The 22,141-nt window shown below is 38.1% G+C and overlaps 1 long non-coding RNA gene across 1 annotated transcript; it reads right to left on the bottom strand.

Moving 5' to 3' along the window:
• Positions 1 to 644: 644 nt before the first annotated feature.
• Positions 645 to 20,444, bottom strand: LOC122178315. Its single transcript, XR_006178289.1, has 3 exons — positions 20,406 to 20,444; positions 903 to 965; positions 645 to 778 (listed from the first exon to the last, which is right to left on the bottom strand). It is a non-coding gene; the product is annotated as an uncharacterized LOC122178315 (long non-coding RNA).
• Positions 20,445 to 22,141: the final 1,697 nt, after the last annotated feature.

Below are 22,141 nucleotides of genomic sequence, written 5' to 3'. Positions count from 1 at the left end.
GTTTATGGACTGAGTAGCATAGAAAAATTTAACCTTCATTTCACATTTAACTGATTTAACTATCGGTACTCATTGTGAGGTGGAGGGGAATCTGGTATTCTGAAGAATATGCAAGACAGACATCTTTCTGCAGGATGTCTAATAGCTGACCTTTTGAGATGGCACAGCACAGTACTATTTTTATTTCATTTACAATTCAGCACCTTTCTTTTCATGTTATGGTACATAAAATAGAGATCATAATTTTAATATTGTCCCTTCTCTGCAATGGAGCTTTTAATTAGATAGCCATGATTATACGTACATGTAAAAAGTATATTTATGAAAACATCAGCATTTATCACAGGGAAGCAAATAGCTTTACAGCAAGATTCTCTCTGTCAGACACGGAAAGACATTAAAGAGGTACAGAAAACTTATATAAAACTTTTATTTATAGAATATTAAGATGATGTATTTTAAAGCTTTAATGCAGAGAAACACACAAAAATCATCAGAACCTTATCCAGCTACTTGAGAGTACAGCCACTGCCATTGACTGGCACCAAATGCCCCACATGAAGCCTCGCACAAAACGATTGTCTCAAACATAAAGACTGTGGTGAAAGGCCGAAACCTCAAATTGTTCCAGGTTCTGAGAAGGCTTACATAGCATGTCACAGCAAGACAGGACGGGATAACATGCTTCTTTACTCATGTCAGCCTTCATTTCAAGCTTTAACTGTTCAGGCCTTGAGGAAAAACTTTCAGGAATATTTCTCCCCTAGTAGAAGTGAGCCTGGTGGTACATACGAAAATGTTTTGTTACTTAAATGAACATTCTTTTCTCATTTGAGAAGCTATTGCCCTTCACCTGCCACAGCCATTTGCATAGTCTAATCACTAGTGTGAAAAACAATCACCTTCGCTTTGAATTTTGAATTTCTCAGCATACTTCCTTATGAACTTTCAGGTACATGTTTCTCCTGTAGAAAGATGTTAATATTAGCAAAATTGCAAAGAAATTATAAACAAACAAGGAAAAAAAATGCAAGCTAAAGAGGAATGCTTCTATAGGGTATATGCTTTTCCCAGAGAGATTATTCAACAGCCTTGAATTCTAGAAAGAGATACAAAGATTCCTATATCTCTCCACCTGCTCATCTCTTACTGTACCTATTACTTTTATCATCTTAACCTGTCTTAATCTCTGTTTACTCACGCAAATAGTAAGATGAGCTTTATTTCTTGGGGTTGCCTCTCTTTTCATCAGGAAGAAGGGTAAAGCTCGTCTATATACATACAGAAATGCAGATGAAAAGAGAGGCAATTCAAACTGCACAGGAGACCTATACTTGTACTCTCCCACCGCAGAAATGAAAGACCAGGAAAGTAACTTTATTTTTTTAATGGCTGAATGTTTAGCTTTATTTGAGGTCAAATTAAAAGATTTCTCATTATGCTAATGCTTGATAGCCAACTGCAGCACTTAACACTGCAGTTGGTATTAGCTGCTTCTCATCTCAACACCAAAAAAAGCATCTGCAGCAGAGCAGATCTTTGAACTGTTCTCTACAAGGCAGAAAGGCTTCAGCTCCTTCTGATGTAGTTATATTTAAGCTACAAAGAAAAGAGAAGCAAAATCTTCATTTTAATCAGCTATGACATGAAGAAACTAAAAGAACAGATAAGATGTAGTGGAAAATGTCGCTTTATAGTCACTTCCATGATTATTACAGTACTTAAGCTCCTTCTATAACATTTTAATGTTAATGCTAAAAATTACTATGATAAACCTGTTTCGCTGCAAGTTAAAAGACAGTAAGGCTTATATCAACAGTGAATAGAAAAACTGTAGTAGGTAACAGGCCTGGAAGATTATTCAAATGCATTCAAGCTAATAAATATGAGTATTAAAATTTATAACAAAGATGAAGTTCATTTCCTTATTGCACACATATGCCCACTTGTACACACATTATACACAGATACACACAAGCTCACAACTGATATTCCAAGATGTGAGACAAATGCATGGGCAGCATCTCCTCTGTCTAAGCAGGGAGGGCCACTTCTCTCCTCCTGTAAATTCGCTGAAGACAGGCATATCACACCAGGGAGAAGCTTGACCCAGAATGTCAACAGTTTTGAGAAATAAGAGCTTTTATTTATTACACAATTATTCACACAGAGGGATTTGCTTTTCTCTTTCAAAAGGATGTGTCATTCAGTTTGACATCTAATGCTTCTTTTGCAGAAGCTGCTTTCTCAATTTGGGTGATGGCAGAACAAGCAGTGTCAGGCCATACATATTTGATTTGCCTGTGTTTGCAGTAGGAAAATAAAGTTCTCAAGCCAGCCATATCAAGATACATTGCATATCCTGGGAACAGTGAGAAGATGAGATTCCTCCAGGCTGAGTGAAAAAAAGATTGAGATGAATTGTGATTATCTCCTGATCACCTACCCGTTTCCTGGTCTTTTTAGATCTCATTCCTTTCTTTTCTTCCCCATTTAATAATATTTCAATCCCATTGGCTAGTGCCAGCACACCTTCCTCAAAACTTCAAAGGCAGGTGAGAAGATTCATCTAAGCCAAGTTGCCTCAGAACTGCATTATTTACAGAAGGTATCTGTATTTTTCTTCTAACATCGTATATGACAAAAGAATGCTATTTGAGCATACCAGTTGAAACCTAAAACTAAGAGAAAAAGCAGACCCAAGCAGAAATAACCATATTCCTACCATGTCTCTCAGGTCTTAGCAGATAGTTCTAGTGCTTAGCAGATAGCAGATAGTGACTGATGCTGGATCTCTCTACTGGCAAATCCTTTCTTTAGAGTCGAAATTCAGACCTCATATAAACTACTAAAGCAAACTCTTTCCAAGTCTCTACGCAGCTACTTTCTACAGGAACTTCACTCAGTGTATTTATCACCCACCTGACAAATCAGAAATTTAGATATAACTGTTAAGTCTACAACTTCAAAAAACTGCCGAAAAAAAAAAAAAAAAAAACAACAACAAAAAAAAACAAATTCAAAGACTGAATACTGAGTGGGACCAAATCCCCCTGTAGGCACTCTTCCTTTCCAGATGTCATCTTCCTATTTCTCCTTCAAAGAATGCAGTTACTTAAAAACAGCAAAAGACAGGACAAAAGCAGACCACAAACATAAGACAGAGATTCACTGCGTCAATACCCCTCACTGTGCCCCTCATTGATGGTCACAAAGCAAAGCATAACTCTAATTTAAACTACACTGATTTCCAATCTAAAGAGTTTGTATGGGGACCACACAAAAAAAGAAATAATGAAGGTAATGTTTTTGGGATTCAATAAAAACCAATACAGAATAGTCCCCAAGAAAATCCCATCTAACTTCCACAAGAAAATTATATTGACGTGGAGTTAAATCAGTATCTTTGAAATTAAATCAAATTGACTGACTACTGAATTCATAGTTATGTAAGTATACACCGTCTTCCCTGTGTAAACTGAGAAACAACAAAAAGATTATTTACAACTGGTGAATCAGTATATCAGCATATAGTGCATACACGTGACTTTTTTTTGGTTTTGTGGATATGTGAGCTTCCTCCTACTATATGGGATACTTTTGTCTCTGTCTGCCTATGTGACAAAAAAAAAAAAAAAAAAAAAAAAAAAGGGCTTTTATCATTATGTAAGGGGAATCTTAAAAGCATCTCAGTCTTAAAGCACAAGCACTACAGTGTGCCAACAACCAGCTGAGGTTAGGAGGAAAATGTTTACAGAAATGCTGGGATGAAGTTATTTTTCTTATGTAGCGTCTCTGGAACATTCACCACACAAACTGTTCACCTGTATTGTCAGTTTCCGGCTTTTAACACAACATCTTATATAACCCTTTGAACTGCAGGGCACACAAATCAATCTGCACACAACACATACCAATCATTGTGGTCACTGATGAAGACAACAAAAATAACTGAAAGAAAAATAGTTTTCAATATGTAGTACTGGATCTATACAATGGCAGTGTCTTAGAAAAACTTCCCATATAGAGAATTATGGCTGACAGCAGAGTATTTCTGTCAACTTAAATAAAGAAATAAATAAATCTTGGAACATGTAAATAGTCACCCTGATCAAATTCATTTAAAATTCATCTCATAATTAAAGATTTTAAAAGAAAAAGATATAGATTTTGTCCAGTATAATATTAAAGCATAACGGGATCCCTTAGGTCCCAATTAGGAAATTGATTAGAAAATGTTTGAGTTATAAAAGCTGCAGGTAAGGAGAACTGCTCTCTACTGCCTTGAATTAGCATACCAATGGGACCCCAGCTTTAGTTTGATGGAAAGGCAGAGACCCAGCACGTTTTTTGCCAGACAAATATAGGGGGTATTTTGAGCTCTAGTGCTAGAAAGAATTACTTACGCAGGCAGGCATGACCAGCAACAGTGAAAAAAAGTTACAATACAGAAATGCATTGCATGAAGTATTTCTTAGTAACAATGCTGGAGAAAAAGATACGAGTGGAGCAATGTGAAAAAGAACAAAACAAAGCAGTGCCCAGTAGGTTTCTGACTTCGATACGGTAGGACCTTCATCTACAGCATTGATCCATGCTATCCACAGAGCTATGGCCTCAGTTTCATCATATGACAATGTTCTGTTGCAAACTTAAAGTTGTACTACAACAGCCCTAGAAAACAGGGTTAATTTCTATCGTGTTGAAAAATGAGGAATACTGGTTGCAGCTGATTTTAAAATGGAGCACACAACACAGTTTTGGTTGGATATTTTGCTCAGAGCTTTCTAAATTTAAGCTGACAACACCTAACCGCTTTGATCCTGAGAGTAAGTTACCAGACCAGTCAGATATGTACTGAACCCTAAAGCTGTTTGTCACTTCTGCAGAACTTGCCAGTGGACTAAAAGGCATCTCCCACCTCCCCAGTCACAGCCACCACACCTGCCTCAGCTCACTGCTGCCTGCACATCCATGTTCACAAATCCTGCCTTTCCACCTATTCCCCCTGATCTAACACACCATCCTTCACGCAGAAGCAAAGGGAAAACCTGTAGGATATACTTACAGAAGCTGGTAGCGAAATAGCTAAAATAAGATGCTTGGGAGATGCTGTATGAAGTGTGCTGTATGAAGTACATGACTCCGAGGGATTGTGAAAAGAGTACAGAAGCTTCCACAATGATGAACATTACATGAAAAGAGGATGAAAGAGATTCATGTTTGGTGGCAATGGTGTATTTTCTGTCAAGTGTACCACTACTATTCATTTGTCAGGAGGCTGGGGAGTTTGCACATTATCAGGGATTACTGTAGAGGATAAGGTTTACGCAATCACACAATGGCACTGAGATTCCTGATGACAGAGGTAAGAGGAAAATAATTGCTTTTTATGGCTTTTTTTAGTATCTTGCTCTACTGCTAATAAAAACTGCTAATAAAAAATAGCACTGAAGTAGAAACCTGGTTTGTTGATTTTGTTGTTTGTGTTTTGTTGGTTTTTTTTTTTTAAATCCTGGGCAACTATGAAGTCTAGAGGCTCATAATGGCAGAGATAAATACTCAAATGGGGATAAAATCTTCCCTGTTTTTAATCTGAGGACTCCCTTGTCTCTGTAGCTTCTCAGATTATAATATTTCCCTTTCACACATATGCTTTTCTTGCAAAAAGATTTTCCTCGGGTTCTGAAGCAGCTCTTCTCCCAAAATGTATGCATGAAGAATGAAAATGTAAAGAAAAAACCAAAAAAGTCACAGTTATAGCTCCCACAGCACACATCTCAGCTCTCCAGAGCGTGTAGAGTATTCTGTAATACTGAATTTGCTGCTAAACTTATCCTTTGATTGCACTATATGTACAATACATTACAGTGCTTTTGACTAGTCAGCTTGCTGTAGTCTGTAGGGAACAATTTTCCATCTGCTGCTTATCACGCCATTAGTCTGGCCACACTCTGGTCTCTTTCATGACCTATCAGAGGCTCTGGAGTAGCCTTTAATGGAAAAGAGCATTCTGATGATGGAAGAACGGACTAATGCTTTCTCAGTACTTCCCTGCACAGAATTCTGCAAGGGAATGGTTGTATGAAAGAGAATACATGCTCAAGAAAGAATATATAATAAGTCACTCAGCTGTGAATACAGTGACCTCACACTGTGCAGCTAGTACTACTCTCTGGTCTGGTGTAGCACAGTCACAGAAGCAGCAACCGTTGATGCTCATCTCTCATTAATTTCAAATCCTCACTGAAGGTTTTAGAACTTTTCCCCTTCTCTGAACTCCCTTTAGCAGATCTCTTGAGGAACCAATCAATGATAAAACTACATTAGTTCTTCCCACTCTCCAAAGCAAGGAACAACATCCCATCTTCATGAAACAGTAGGAGGAGGTTGTGCAGCTAAGGAATACCACACCAGATTTGAGCTAAAACAAAGCATTTTCTGTAGTACCATGACTATGAATCACTAGGCTTGTCAACACATACTCAACGGCATTCACAGACTACCTAAAGCCAATACCCATCATCACTTTCTTTAGAAATGTCACCTAAAAATATCAGATAATGCCTGCATCCTAAACCCAAATTCTGAATGATTCTGTGTCTCAGCTGCCCTGCATACAAGGCACATGTGCCAGAATTCTTCTCCCATGCATGGTTCTCCAAGGGCAACAAAAGAACCCACACCTTGTATCTCTGAGTGCAAGATAGAAAGACATAGCATTACCTATGTCGGCCACATGTAGGAAATGTAACATGAGACTCCTCACGCAGCAGTGAACATTCAGGAAGATTCCCCACAGAGAAAAGCTTTGTGGAAATCCCTGCAGTATCGTTAACTTCTAAAACTGGATATACATTAAATGAAGACACAAACAAACATCCATCCTGGACAGACAAAAGGTTAGTCTAATTCAGTATTATCTCTTCTGGGATATAGTAAACACATAGGGAGCAGTATAAAATTAGGGCAAGCATATAGCAATACTTCCCTTAATTTTTGCTTATGCACCAGATACTTGTAGCTTCAAAACTGTGCCTTTAAAATATGCAATCCATCCCTCAATGGGAATTCAGGTCATGAAAGGAGAACAAAAAGAAAGCAGTTGCTAAGAGTGGATGCACACATTGCCACAGCAACATCAGTGAAGATCTTGAATTTATGCACAGGGGAGTCGTTGTTTTGCAGTTGGAGGAGAGGATATGCTCTCACGCTAACCTTGTACAGACCCTCATGTTTAGATAAGCCAACAGTAGTCCTTGCCTATCTTCTTTACACCTAAGAAAAGTTTATGGAATTAGGTGATCTCTTATGTAGATTGACCAGAGTGAGGCAAAGAACAGTTTTCTTCTCAAACGGCTTATATTCACCTACAGTTTTTTATTTTGAATAAAATGCATTTGTGTCTAAAGTGTATTAATCTTTACTGCACCGTGAACTAAGATTCTGTTGACTTCTTAAAATCCCTACAATCCATGACATTGGTCAGAAGAGAAATTATCACAAATATTTTGCTGTATCATATTAATCTAGAATTTCTATAGCTTTTCTTTTTCTGCTGCTTCAAAACATTTTGTTTAGTATTGCATCTTTTTTCTGCTACAATTTTGTAAGCAAACTTTTGACTCCAACCCAAACAGAAAACTATATTGAAATAGTTTGTATTTATGATGCAAATCATGCAGTTATCTTCTTTTTCAAAGTTTCAGTGAATATATATATATTTGGAGAACAGGAAAACAAAATGATGATTTGATTGTCTTCAACGTTACTTCCTTTGATGTTAATAAATTGCAAGAATCAAGTGACAGCAGGTATGTTTCCATGAAGCTTATTATAAGCACAGTAGAGAAATGCACATGCTTATGCAATTAAATAAGCCCACAGACCTGTGTCCATTTATTTTATCAAATTTTGTAAAAAGCAAAAAGGAAAATACATTGAGATCAGTGGGGAAACAGAAGAAATCAGAGCTTATTCAATCAGTTCTTCATAGCTGTTCAAAAACAGTTCTAGAGAACAAATCTCAGGGAAGGCAAGCTCATATTTTGCTATGCTACCTCACTCAAATTTATATTTCATTAATCCTACATGGACTGAAATGTCCAGAGTACAAAGTGGCATGTATAGTATCATCTGTATTACTGAAAATTAGTACTCCAGTTAGTGATGTTTTGAAGCTGAAATATGTTGTTTGCACAAATCTCCTCTAATCCTGCTTTTCTAGTAGTAAAGTGAGTCAGTATCAAGTGATATTACTATTGATCTATCATCATAAAGATGGCAGTACTTCTAAAAATCACTTACGAAGGCACACAGGAAACCATCACCTCTGCAGCACTGCGTCTAACCACTGCTGCAACACTGACTCACAGGGAAGACCATCACATATGTTGCTGAAATGTAGTGCTAATCCACATGGCACCCGACGGCACACATAACTGAAAGCAAAATTAAATATGTTAAGTAGGACGTTAGAGAATTTTGAAAACCAAAGCACTACAAGTGGGTTTTCCCTGGGCTGATCTCTAAACAGCCTTATAACAAGCCCTATGTCACCCTATGAAATGCACTGAGGAGGAGCTTCAGAAAAGGCAGCTAATTGCTCTGTCTAAAAAAAGAACACAAAGGAAGAATAAGGAAAAGGTATCAGGTTATTCCTGCATGAAGTAGAGACACTTTCTTCACTTTTTTTGTTGTTTTGCATTTTTTATGAGATCTTACACAATGCAATAACAAGTACTCTGTACTTTAGAGTAGCACATTTGTTTCTTAGGCCACTGCTTCAAGCAGCAATAAACTCATTTTTTGCCCAGCTAGTTCTGTTGCCCTCAATAGTCTACTTAAGATGCATATTCCCTTTAAGTCACATCCCCTGACACAAGTAGAGCCTGTTCCCTGTCCGGGTGCAATAAACTGACTGCTACTGTCAACTTATTCAAAATTTTGCAATGGCAGCATTGCTCCTAGCAGCTTGTTCTATTAGTTCCTAATTTATATTAATTCTATATGACGCAGTATATTAATATGTCTCTTCTCCCTTGATTTTTGAAATAAAAAATGTGATTTATCAGTGGCATTTTTATACTGCCAGTATGTAATTGCACATAGGTGAATAGTTAAGTTCTGAGGGAGCTTTATGAAGGGATCAATCCTTTTATTGCTGTAGTAATGAGCTTCTAACGGCCAGCTGAATAGATCTCCTAGCCTTCCCATGGAAGCAAGTTTTAGCCATCCCCTTTCTATCTACCCATTAATCATTGGTCTTCCATGAACAAGTGCAACCAACAAAACTGCGCTACTGAAAATAGCAAAAAATGAGAATCATTGCATCTCATTAGCACCACTACAATATGAGGACTGCTGTGAAAATAATGTCTCCTATTTAAGACGCTGGCCCATGACAGAGACAGATGTTGGTATGGCAGAAGTTGAAACTTTCTGGCAATATTGCATTGCACATTGTTAGCATATGACAGATGGCAGCACAGGGGCAGTCTGACAGAACAGCATCTTACGTGGAAGTACATATGAAGCAAAGATGTGTCACAGAATTCCCCCACACAGGAAAAAAAAAAAAGTGCACCCACTGGCATTCATCAATGCTTGCTGAAATGTTCGTGAAGACCAAACAGTGGATACAAGCGCAGTGAGTGACGTGTTAGCAGTTGCAACAAAGACAGTGGGACACCTCCACTGGTACAGTTTTTTTTAAAGGGCATAGCATGCAGGCTCTTGGTTGCTGAAGAAAATGCAGAGCTGATACTGGTGACAAAGCTGAACAACAGCATTTTGCAGCTGAGAATGCACTTTACTAAATAGCATTGTGGTGCGTTTTGTATTTGCTGTATTTTCCATGGTAACAAATAGGAGGTATTACTTTCAAAGTGGACTAAGTAGAAATATAATAACAGTATGCAATTCTATAACATGGTGGAAAGTACAGTGATTATAACAGAGCAAAGTCTTTGGCTGCAGCAAATGAGAACAAGCCCAAACGCAGCAGCCATAGATACAAAAAACAAAGGGAAAAAGTGGCTTACCTTTGGAAGGCCTCAGGTAGGCAGGTATCTCCAGCAAGATATTCTTGCCTCCACTGCCAATCTTTAAATGAGGTCTGTGAAAAGGTGGATCCTGGTTCCACCCATTCCAGTCATTCAGGTGCACTACATTCACCTAACCTCACCTGGGTTGGCCCTGCCTTCCCACCAGTTGCTCAATCACTGTTTCAGGCTGTGACTTAACATTTCTGCTATGCAGTACAAAAAATTTCCTTACATAGCTTGAAAAGAAAACATGGAAAACTCAGGGCCATGGTAAAGAGACATTAAGCTCATCTTCTGCACGTCGCTGACTCACATCTAGGACATAATAATATTGACCTACAGTCATAAAAAAATACCAGCATGTTTAAAACCTCACTCTGGGGAACCAACTGGACTTTGCTGTTTGCTGTAACTCCTACAGTTGGTCACTGGAGAGCAATAGCAAGTTCCTTCTGCCAGCCAGAGAGCAAACCTGCTGATATAACTATGTTCCTAATACTGGAAAAAAAAATGAATGAAATTTTATGCCAAAGAGTGTTCTGTGTTGAATAAAAATGTCAGGACAAGTGAAAAGTAGCTGAGACTGCTTTGTCCAGGTGTAGGAGCTTAACATTTATTAACTGTGTTACCTGTAACAGAAAAATGATGGGTTTGTTGTCCAGTATGGTCTGTCCTGCCCTCCATTACAACTCTGGTAAACTGAGAGATAAGCAGCAGATACCTCTTTGGGACTCCATTAGTATCACCAGTAAGACTTTGCGGTATCTTAAATGTCCTAACACACTTACTATACCTCCCACTGTAAGGGTGACAGAAATGGCTCCCACTAACTTAAACAGGCATAAATTGTCACAAATCTGTGTTTCCTCATCAGAGGATGAAGTCTCTTACATTTGGCATCAGAAAGCCACCCAGATTCATCTAGATATCCAGTACTTAGGCAACTGAGAAGGCATCTTCCCTCCCTATTATAATACAGTGGCTTATGGAGAAAACTGACTCTAACTTCAGGCATACAGCTGGAGGTTCTTGGCCATATTTGGTGAATATGTCACTTTTTACAGGATAAAAAAAAGAGGTTTTTTTTTTTCCTTTGGTATATTTTAGACCACACCTCCATAATAATACCTTTTTTTAGTTCCTGCCAGCAGGAGACTGCAAGAGGCTTCCCATACTGCCAAGAGAACAACTCACAGAGTCAGCAGAAAACAGTGATCAAGTGAGCTACTCCCCTTGGGCCTCAGGGTGGACAGGAAATGAAGCAGGTGGACACACACTGAAAAATCACCAATCAAACTGCACATTGTGTTCCAAGGCACATGCACAGTATGGTCCAGCCAGGATGTTATCTACAAATTAAACAGGTCTCTTTTATCACTGAGGTATCAACTATGAGATGAGTCTGTGATTCAGTTCCTGTTCAGGCAACATGTTTATTTTCCCTTTGCAAGAATCTGTACACTATCTTATAGGCAGCAGGAGCACTAGATTAGTAGAAGGTTGCACACAATACTCACGTGGTCATAACACCATAGGGCAGGCTAAACAACAGTAGGCGTACTGCACGTAAAGTAAATGATACCGTCAGGTCACAGATTACTTCTAACCAAATATGAAGATTTGGATGACAGTAACTGAGAAGTTCAGAGTGTTGAGGACCTAAACTTGAGGGAAGCATGTAGAAATCTGGCTGTTCAATAAGCAGAAGCAACATCTCATTTCCTGGCAAAAAATAGGTTGTTATAACCTACATTTTCAGCATGAAATCTCATCATCAAAAGCAAAGAATGTTCTAACTACTGCAGAATAGGAACGAATTGGATAATTAGTAATCAAATCAAATGGTTCCTTATTGAAAGGTTTACATTTAGAGAAACAAACACTAGAGTAGAATTCCTACTCTCACATGCTTCAATTGATTTCTTGATGTCAGCTCCATAAATTTGCCTTTGCATCTGACACACATTCCCTCCAAATTCTCAAGTTACCAATAGCCAAACGTCTAATACAAGAGAAGGCAGAATTCTTAGAAAAAAATTTCTGAACATTGCAACTTGCATGTACCCCATTGCTCATGGAGGCTTACACCCAGTTCCTGAGATTCTTCTTCAAACAGGGCAGGGGTGAAAATGTTAGGCAAAGTGCCATCAGCACAGTGATGGCACAGCAGTCCAGTCTGCCATTTCAGAGGCTCTACTTTGCATGGGAAAGTGCAAGAAAAATCCTAAACATGCAAATTCATTTATCTTCTTTGTAATCAGTTTCTCCATAAAATGAAGAGAGTAGATGACAGCTCTGGAATTGCACATTTACTTTTAATTTCTGCATCGAGATTTTCAATTTCTTTGATGATGTACAAAATAATTTTCTCTACTTTTGGTATGTAGAAAAAAGCAAATGATACATATGAGTAAACAAGAATATGCAGTATTTAATTTTGCTTTCATTCACATATCCAAGAGCAACAGTAGTCAAACACTTCTGTCAGCGTTACTACTTTGACATTAGACTACTGCTTTTAGTGGTAACCCCCTGCATACCTATTTTTGCAATAGTCTGCTTGCTTTCCTTAGCAATGGCCACAGTGTCTACACTATACTCTGGATTTACTGTTCTTGTAATGAAGAGCCAGTCTATACAGGAGATACATGGCCTGTCTGATAGTGCGCAGTTACTCCAGCATGCCTGAAGCATGTGAGTGCACAGGTCAGTACCGCCTTCTTTAGTGGAAATACAGATTGTACCAATCAATGGATACAGATGCTGAGAAATATATATTTGACAACTTTCCACAGATGATATGTTAGGAGTCCTGTGCATTCCCTTGCATTTGTGGTAGGAGCTGTACTCATGATGACCTCAATACTGACTTACCTTCAAGACAAGGTTTTTAAATAGATAGCCATTCAGGAGCTACACAGAGCAGCACATAGTTTCTGTTGATTTCCCATTCATTTTATTTCTATTGTTAACCAGTCAGAAAAAGAAAAAAAAAAAAAAAAAAGTTTCTTCAAACAGAAATGTAAGACTTTGACACTGGTAAACAAGATTAATAAACAATTTTTGCTTTAATCTTTCAATACGCTTTCTCATTCAAATTAGAATGAGAACTGGCAAATGCAAAATTTTCCTTTCTGTACTTTGATTAACAGAAAGAGATCTCTTTGTAATGGCAAATCAAACAGAAACATCTGACAGGTTACTTCATATAAAGACTCTTCTGTTCTTATTTCTACACTTCCTAATGTGCATACAGTTGTGCTGTTGGGTTACCAACTTGTGTCACAGGACAGGCACAGAATCCACCACCCTCACAGAGAGCTCAAGAATCTCTCTGTTAATGAGGCATACTTTGGAAATGGACACAGAGTTAACCTTGTCAGAATTATTCATGACCCAACTCTAACGTTCTGTCAGTGTCAATTACACCAACACAAAAAGAACATAAAAAAACAACTTACACCAGACTGGAAAAGATGTAATTTTTGCACTATTGCTGCCAGTAATTGTGTAACAGAAAATTATGCTTTAATTTTCTAATTTGGTGGAATTTTATGGCCAATTTCACAAATTTAAGCAACTGCAGGAAAGGTAGCAAACAAGCAAAGCCCTGTCTCCTAGAAAGTAATCTGTCTTTGGCAGTCAATTGTGTAAGGGCCAACTTAAATGTCTTGAAGGAGCCTCAGCAATAGTGTATTAAGGAGCCTGGGTGCTCTGACCATAATGGCAAGAACACCGATGCAAGTCTCTGTCAACCACCACCACGGAGAGCACAGCCAGTTTAAATGCAATGAAGCGCATTGCCAGTAGCATCTGAGTTGAATAAACAAGTCTTGCTCCATCAGTCTTTCCTTCTTAAGCCTTTCATTTATTGTCTAGCAAATTGGAAGGCATCGGGATTAAGAAGCTTTGTGGGTCAGGCAATAGGAATAGTGGACATTGAATGAAAAGAGATGTCATTTAGAAAACAATATCAGAGTCCTTATTACAATGAGTAAATTAAAGACTTGGCCCACCTGCTTTCGAAGCACCCACTACCTGCTACTTTAGGACAACTCTCACTCTGCCCCTACTTCAAGTAGATAGTAGTGTATTTTAAAACAATTAGCAAATAATATCGTTGGCATGCAGCTGAAATGCCAGAAAATTAGTGTCATCAATCACTTTGTAATATCTGCTGCAATATCAAATAAAAATCTCATTTCTGTATTATGATGAAACTAAAAAACTGAACCGTGTTGCCATTAACTGAGATAAAACCCAATCTACAGGATTTCAACCCTCATTTGAAATTCAGTTTATTACAGCATCTTCCATTATCCAGTTTCATTATTTAAACAATAATATGCAATAAAAATACCTCAAGGTTAAGCTCACAATTTAAGTGATTTAGCTGTAAGTCACAAGCGGAATGGTCCAGCATCTCTCTTTCAAACACAGATTAAAAAACTGTTCCATAATTTGGCATGATTTACACTCCTGTGTGAAGTCTGGTTCTCATATATTAGGGATACATTTCTAACTAGAATTGAGAATCGTTACATGGAAAATGCTCTGTTTTACTGTGTATTCTTCTTTTACACCTGGGTACAGATCTACTAGTGCTGCAGCCACTAAAGAACCTGGCACAGTTAGCATATGGAGTTCACACACCCAGGAAATTACAGGTGAGAAAGAAGTTGTACTGACAATAGGCTGACAGACCTGGAAATAATGTACATGGATACACTGTTCACTCTTTCCATACACAAACAAAGAGCAAATCAAAGGAAAATAGCCAATTGCAGGTACAGAAGAAACAATAGGAGATTCTTCCTCACATTGTTAAACTGTTGAACTCACAGTCATAGGACATGGCCTCTGCTACATCTTTACAAGGGCTTCAGGGCAATTGGACTAATTCCTAGAAAAAATATTCATCATTATTTAAAAAGTATGAAGTTACTATATTCAACTCATGAAATCCTTGAAATACTGGAACAGTATTCCAGTAAGTTGTTAGTCTAGGCATAATTCAGTTCTTACATTTACAGCACCAGGAGCTGGTCAATACAGATATTTTATGTCCTTATCCAAGTACCAAAGGGAGAGAGATCGTATAAAAACTTCAGTAGACAATATAAGGGAAAACAAACAAATGGGGGAAAAAAAATGGATAGGAATAAAGTAAATTACAGAACTTTGTGCTAAGAATGCATGCAATGTGATACTACATGCCTGTGGTTACACATGAATCTTAAGTCTCTCCAAATTCTGATGGACCCTTAATATTTCAGCAAATTCAGCTGTATACCTAGAATATGAATTTTAAATCAATAGTATGTATTTGGAATTCCATTTTTCTGTGTAGGAGGAACAAAAATATTTTCACTGGTAAATAAAAAAAATGTCCAAGCTTAGCATTTTTTTGTCTAGGAAAAGACTGAGTGAATCTGCATTCAGAATGACTTAGCTTTCCTCTATGTAGTCTACTGCCAAGACAATGTTATTCCTGAGAACAATAGCCATCACGTTGCTTAGGGGCTTAAGGAATTTTACTGTTACCACTTTCAAAGAGCGAAGAAAAAACTTCATACAAACTAAAAAGACAGGCAAGGAGTCAGTTCTACAGGCATATATGTTTTCACACAGTTTATTGTGCCAAGTCTTTAAGAAAATGATCCTTTACAAAATGTTACATCCCTATGAAATAAAACTGAATGTTGCTTTTGTATACACCTTAGAGTATGTTTTCCAAAGGCATTTTCCCACACAAAGTGCAAAAAGTTCTGGCAAGGTAATCTACCAAAATACAATGCAAACAGTTACAGGGGGAAAAAAGTATTATAAGTGAACCAATGGGACATTTTCTATCAGTGTTTTTTAACCACTTATTATTCTATAACATCCCTGCAAAACAGAAAACAAGAGGTGATACTACCCTTAAATAGACTGAGCTAAAAAGGGCTAATTCTGGAACATCCATCATAGGCTTCAGAGGCTTTCCAGAACATGATCTCAAATGCTTTGCCAGAGATCATTAAACCCACCAGAAACAGGGACAGTCCAGAAACACCTGCACTGTGAAATTGCATCTGCTCATGCACCATGCAAGGTCATGCATGGGATGAATCACACAATAGCCTGAGCAGCAAAATCCCCAGCTGCAACACAGTAACCTTCCCAAACCCTGGGGCCCAATGCTTGAGTCTCAACTAATTAGCAGTTTCCAGAGCATGTTGGCCAACAGTATCTTGTCAGTGGGATCTTAGAGTGGCTAGGAAAAAAAAAAAAAAAAAAAAAAAAAACCACATCAAGGGAACAAGAGCAGAAAGTATAAGTGATCAACCTAAAGGATCTCATTCTGATTCGTGAGATCTAGTATGTCTGTGTTCCTGTGCCACAGGACTACATCTCTACTAGCAGTGATCTGCAAATGCCAATACAGTGCAAATCATAAAGTCATCACCATCAACCTGATACCTCACAGGAAGACTTTGGTTTTAGGAGAACGCAGAATTTAAACTTCAAAACCTTGCGAGAGAACAAGATGATAACAAACTAGTTAATATAACGCAAAGACATACGTATGAAATAAAATATGCAAATAAACGACAGGACCTTAAGACATTATTTACAACAATCCCATGAATACAATATTTAATTGCATACACATTCTTCTGAACACTTACTCCTTTCAGTGGGAAATGCAGGCCATTTTGAAGAAGGGAGGTTGGTACTAACAGCTTCAGACAGCTTTCATTTTTAACCCTACATATATGCAGCCACTCACTGGCCTTCTTCAATGCTCTTAGCATTAGCAAAGTACAACATGCATGCACACATAAAGAAAGCTAACTGCAAAGGGAAAAACCATTTGCTAATATTGAGTGGTTCACTAAAAAGAGAAGTAACAATACTGCATATAAAAGAAAGGATCAGGGTAAGCACAGCATGAAGCCACACAACTTAGGCTACCTTTTTGCTTTAATTCTCTTCTAGTTGATACTAATTTACTAGGAAAAAAAGAAGACAAAAAAAAAAAAAAGAAAATTAATAGCCAGGACAAATCTATTGGAACATCACTGTATTTAGTGAGTCCAGAGTAAGGAGAGAGGTTGCAGTAATTGACTTGCACTTTGCAAGTTTTTTGGGTTTTTGTTTAATACAAAATGGAAAAAAATACACAAATATATATGCTTCCTTGTATTTTTGTTCAGTCAGTGCTGTAGTCTTGGTGTCCTTCTGTTGTCATTAGATATGACACTACAGAACACCACCAAATTATACTCTCAGTTCATGGGAAATTATACTTCTCAGTTTATCGTTAACACAGTGGGAGACAAAATTATTTTAATGACATCTTTAAATATCACTGCTAAGTTCATTTAATTCTGTGTTTCAGTCATATCTTTACATCTTCTAGAAAATATATCCACTGTCAGTGTAGCCAGACTAACATACTTACTGGACCACAGTTTGTAGATGCTTATCTTCAGTACTGAGTCCAGAATCTGGGGCATGACACTACTACTGATCACTAAGAGAACTTCTGGTTCTCTCCCATTCTTTGGCTTCTCAAATCTTCCCCGCCCCTTCCCAGGAGGCTGTAGGTTGATATAGCACTCTATGACTCTCATCTTCTTTTGGATGACAGCATGAAGTCAGAATTCAGCCACAGACAAAGCAGCAAGAAATTAAAGCAACAGATGCCGGAAGATAGATAATGGCAATGTGCACTGCAAAGGCATTGACTTCAGAAATGTTTGGCAAAATGTCATATTACAATAGCAAAGCAATTTCAGAGATCAGTCTTCCAAGAGAAATGTGTCAATTTTCATTTCTCTAACTCCTGTTTCATGGTTTTGGAAGAATCAACCAGGATGAAATTTATTTCTACTTTACTCACTTGTAGATGCGTAATTAATAAGTAATGGAAATATAATTGGATTAAGGTAATGTGATACTAAAAGCATAGATGTGTGACAAAAAAAAAAAAAAAAGTAAATTCTATAGCTAGAGAACACAGGGCCATTATGCTAAATTAATTTACTCTTTAAGCAATCCTGTGGTAGGTCCTGCTTCCTCAGACAGAAAACTGGATTAAACAATGGTTAAAGAACAAAGTTCCACCTTTTTCCCCTAAGAGGATTCAACCACTCTTTTTCAGACTTTCAGTCCTGTTTCACCCTCTCTATTAGAGCCGCCCACACCATAGCCCTTCAGGACAGTGCATGCCCAGTTTGGATCTGTTTCCAGTCATGGAATCTTTCAACAATAAAGATATAAAGCTGAGAGCAGGTCAGCAGTGCAGGCTGCTGAGGAGTAGCAGGCTCTGTTATTCATGTCAAAGAGCAACTTAAAACCACACTTAGCTTAGTCTAGCAGAAATCTTCCACACTGGGGAAAAGTGCACAGGGCAGGGAGCATCAATGTCACAAAGGGGCTTGGCCCTGCAGTCATTTATTACCACTCAACAGTCACAAGTGAAGGGACTAGAATTGCAGATACAAGTTTTTCTGCTTTCCTCACAAACAGCGAATTTATGACAAAAATATTGGAAGGAGAGAAAATACATTATCTGTGAACAGTATCAAAGGAATCTCTCTAGAAAATAAATACTATGTCTGCACCTTTTTGAATATGAAGCATTCGTGCCTTTACAGTTCATTCAGTAGAAAAAAATCCAAGCCACTTTTATGTGAATGACTGTATTTTATACCTGAGACTTAGAATTACTGCTTAGCAAAGGAAGTCATCAACCTGCTTCTAAACTAGGACTAACAATTAGCCCTTACCAGTTGTTTTCCAAATGTAAAGAAAAGAGATAACTGATTCAAACTAAGTCAATTTCTATACCTGCCCCAGCGTGAGACCTCTGCAATATGAGCAAAATATGTCAAGTGCTCAAGGAAAGGCTTGCCTGTGAATTGCAGCAGAAACACAAATAAATAACGTATTTCAGAGATCAGCTATAGAAATCATTACTTTTTGATTTGCCTTTGTGCACTTAATCAAAAGCCTAAAATGAGGAAGTGCCCTCTTGTAATTTAAATAAAGAACTGTCATTTTTCAGACAAAGATCCTGCAACACTTGATGATTATGAAAGGTTAGACCACTGCAGTACACTGATGACGTGCTGACTGAAAAAGGCTATCAGGAAGAAAAGGAGAATGCAACTTGAATTCCCCCCTACAGATGTTACACGTGAACATACACCGTGTGGGCTCCTTCTGGAAGGGCATGAAAGAAGCTACAGTTATAGAACTATATCGTGTGGGGCCATTCTAGCACTTGTCAAAGGTGTGCCTGTCTGTTGTTATGACATTAATATATATGCTAATCAAAAGAGAAAGGAAATCAAGCTACAGATTCATGTTAAATTGAAGCCAGGAAATTTATTTACTCTTCTATATGCTAACTTGGTTTCACACATCCATGAATGCTCCCCCTCCAGCATCCCTAAAATTCATGACAGCATCCAAGCAATTTAGTGCTGCTACAACATATGTAGTTAGCACAGGCAATCTATTACCACATTGCTCCTTCTTAACAAAGTATTTAATGGTTCAATTAACAACATTTCACAGATTTCCAGAATTGAAGGGGTTGAAAGGAACATCAAAAGATCATCAAATCCAAAGCCCTTGCTAAAGCAGGTACCTTGCAACAGATTGCACAAGTGGGCATTCAAACAGATCTTGACATCAAGGTACACAACTTCAAGTCATGAGCCTGAAGTTCAAAAGTAGCAATTCTACTTATTGTTCTCTTATTGCTTTGCTTCTTCCACACAAGATCTTGAACTCTCCCATCTCATGATCACTACATCCCAAGCTTCCCAAAACCACAACATTCCTGACAAGCACTTCCTTGTTAGTAAAAACAAGGTCAATTACCACACCTATTCTCATCAGCTCCTCCACACCACGATTCAAAAAGTTATAATCAACACATTGCAGGAACCACCTGGACCTAATATGCTTGGCTGTATTGCTTATCCAACAAATATGAGGTTGGTAGAATTCCCCATGAGAACCAGTGTTGGGGGTCATGAGACTACTTCCAGCAGCTTGTAGAAGGCTTCATCTACTTTCTCCTCATCAAGTCACCTATAGTACACACCCACAACAGTATCATTTATGTTAGCCAGCCTCTTAGTTCTTACCTACAAGCTTTCCACTTGTTCACTGTTTGCCTCAATACATTCCTGTTGCTCTCTCCTATAATGAGCAACTCCACCACCTCCCCTCACCAGTCAATTTAACGATTGCTCTTCTGTAGAGTCAATGAATATACAGACATTATAATTAAGAAATATACAGGAAAGTTAGGCTAAACAGGTTATTACACTAAAGAAGAACGGATGGAAAGCTTACCCTTGTCCTAGGCTCGCTGAGAAGACTCCAAGAGGAGTAATCTCTAAAAGAAATGTTCCCCCTGTGGCAATCTGCTCTTAAATGGGGTCTAGGAGAGGTGGAGCCAGGCTCCATCCCTTCCGATAGCACAGAAGAATTGCCTTCACCTGTGCTCTCAGGGCTGACTCATTGCTCGCCTCAGGCAATCAATCAGAGGTTCAGGCCATGATTCAGCAGTTCCCATACATCTTCCAATCTCCTCTTTTCACTGGTGTTTATTTCATTCTATTCATTCTCTCTCCTCTTCTCAAACAAATGTAACTAGAAGAGATCCAATTTGCTGAAGATACTGCTTTATAAAAACTTTGCTAATGACTAATTCTTGCCTAGAAACACTGGGGTGTCAGCTTCTCACGTGTCAACAGTTTTCTATGAAGCCTCATCATTTTATGTGTGAACTTTGATCCATATCAGAGAATTAAAGACTAACTCACAGAGCTTAATGTATTAATAAGAGGCAATTCAGAGCAAGCTGAAGAAATCTACTCATTTGTCTGCATGTCTTCTTCTGTATTTGTCAGCAATATAACATATGTCTTTATCGTGTGACAAACATTTAATCAAAGTCACTGCCTTTAAATGAGGCTTTTTTTATCTAGTTTAGCTGCTATTAACCTATGTTGCCTTTCACTCTCTTGGCCTTAGGATAGTCTTTCAAAACAATGGGCAGCAGACGTTTTCAGCTATGCTATGTAAACACCTGTCTGAAGTGGACAACAGAGCTCACTACAAGCTCTAGGCACTTCCACCTAAAAAATCCACTCTTCTTATGTATATTTGCCCTACAGCCCCTATATCTGCTCTGAAACAATTCTGTATTCTGATCTCTTTTTCCACCAGTATGAGCAAGGTGAAAATACTTCTTTCAGTACTGTTGGTGTCACCTGGGTTCACTTAATATAGGTCTGCGCTGATGTTCAAAGGGAAAATAATGCTGCTTTCTTCTCACATACCAAAGTATTTTAACCCAAAGACTAGGCATATTCTCAAGCATCTGACTGAACCTCCCTGACTGCAGACCTCAGCTAAGATCTGCCTTTGCCTGATATGCCATTTTTAATGGCAATTTCAGATCTCCTTGCTGATTATTTGGAAGACAACATTTCAATAGTTAAGGGAATGAGACAAAACTCAGTCCTCTGTCATAGACATCAGAGAGGACTTGGCCTTGTTTGAATTACATCCTTCCATTCCACTTTCTTCACCACCTCTTCCAAACCTTCTCACTCATTTGCTCACTTTGCATCACCTGGAGACTCTCAATAGTATTTACAAACCATAATGACTAAATTATTTACTCCCATACTTACTGATAGAAAATTATCTGGACTGCAAGTCTCTTTAGTCAAAGACCTCATTTTTTGACCAAGCAGTTATGGACAATCACATTTAGCTTCATTGATGCTTTCAGTTATCTCTCAATCACACTTCCTATGCTTTTCCAAATCACATGATTCACTTCTAACATTCACGTCCTTTTTATAACTTTATGTATAAAGACCTCAAAGCTCTCCAGAGAAGTTAGTAAGCCCCCTCATAACCAGCAAGGGCAAAAAGCATCTGTCTTTAGTTTACAAATGGAAAACAAAATATTCAGAGGTTAAGGGACTTGTCTATGTTGGTGCAAAAGCTCAGAAGAAAACCAGGCCAAACCACTTCTTAATTTTCAGCTATACAAAACACGTGGAATCTGTGTT

This window comes from Lagopus leucura, unplaced genomic scaffold (assembly GCF_019238085.1).
Source record: "Lagopus leucura isolate 7727_CA_CO unplaced genomic scaffold, USGS_WTPT01 Super-Scaffold_1, whole genome shotgun sequence".
Classification (NCBI taxonomy): domain Eukaryota; kingdom Metazoa; phylum Chordata; class Aves; order Galliformes; family Phasianidae; genus Lagopus; species Lagopus leucura.
Note: the sequence above shows the minus strand (reverse complement) of the source record. Positions and strands in the feature narration are given on the sequence as shown.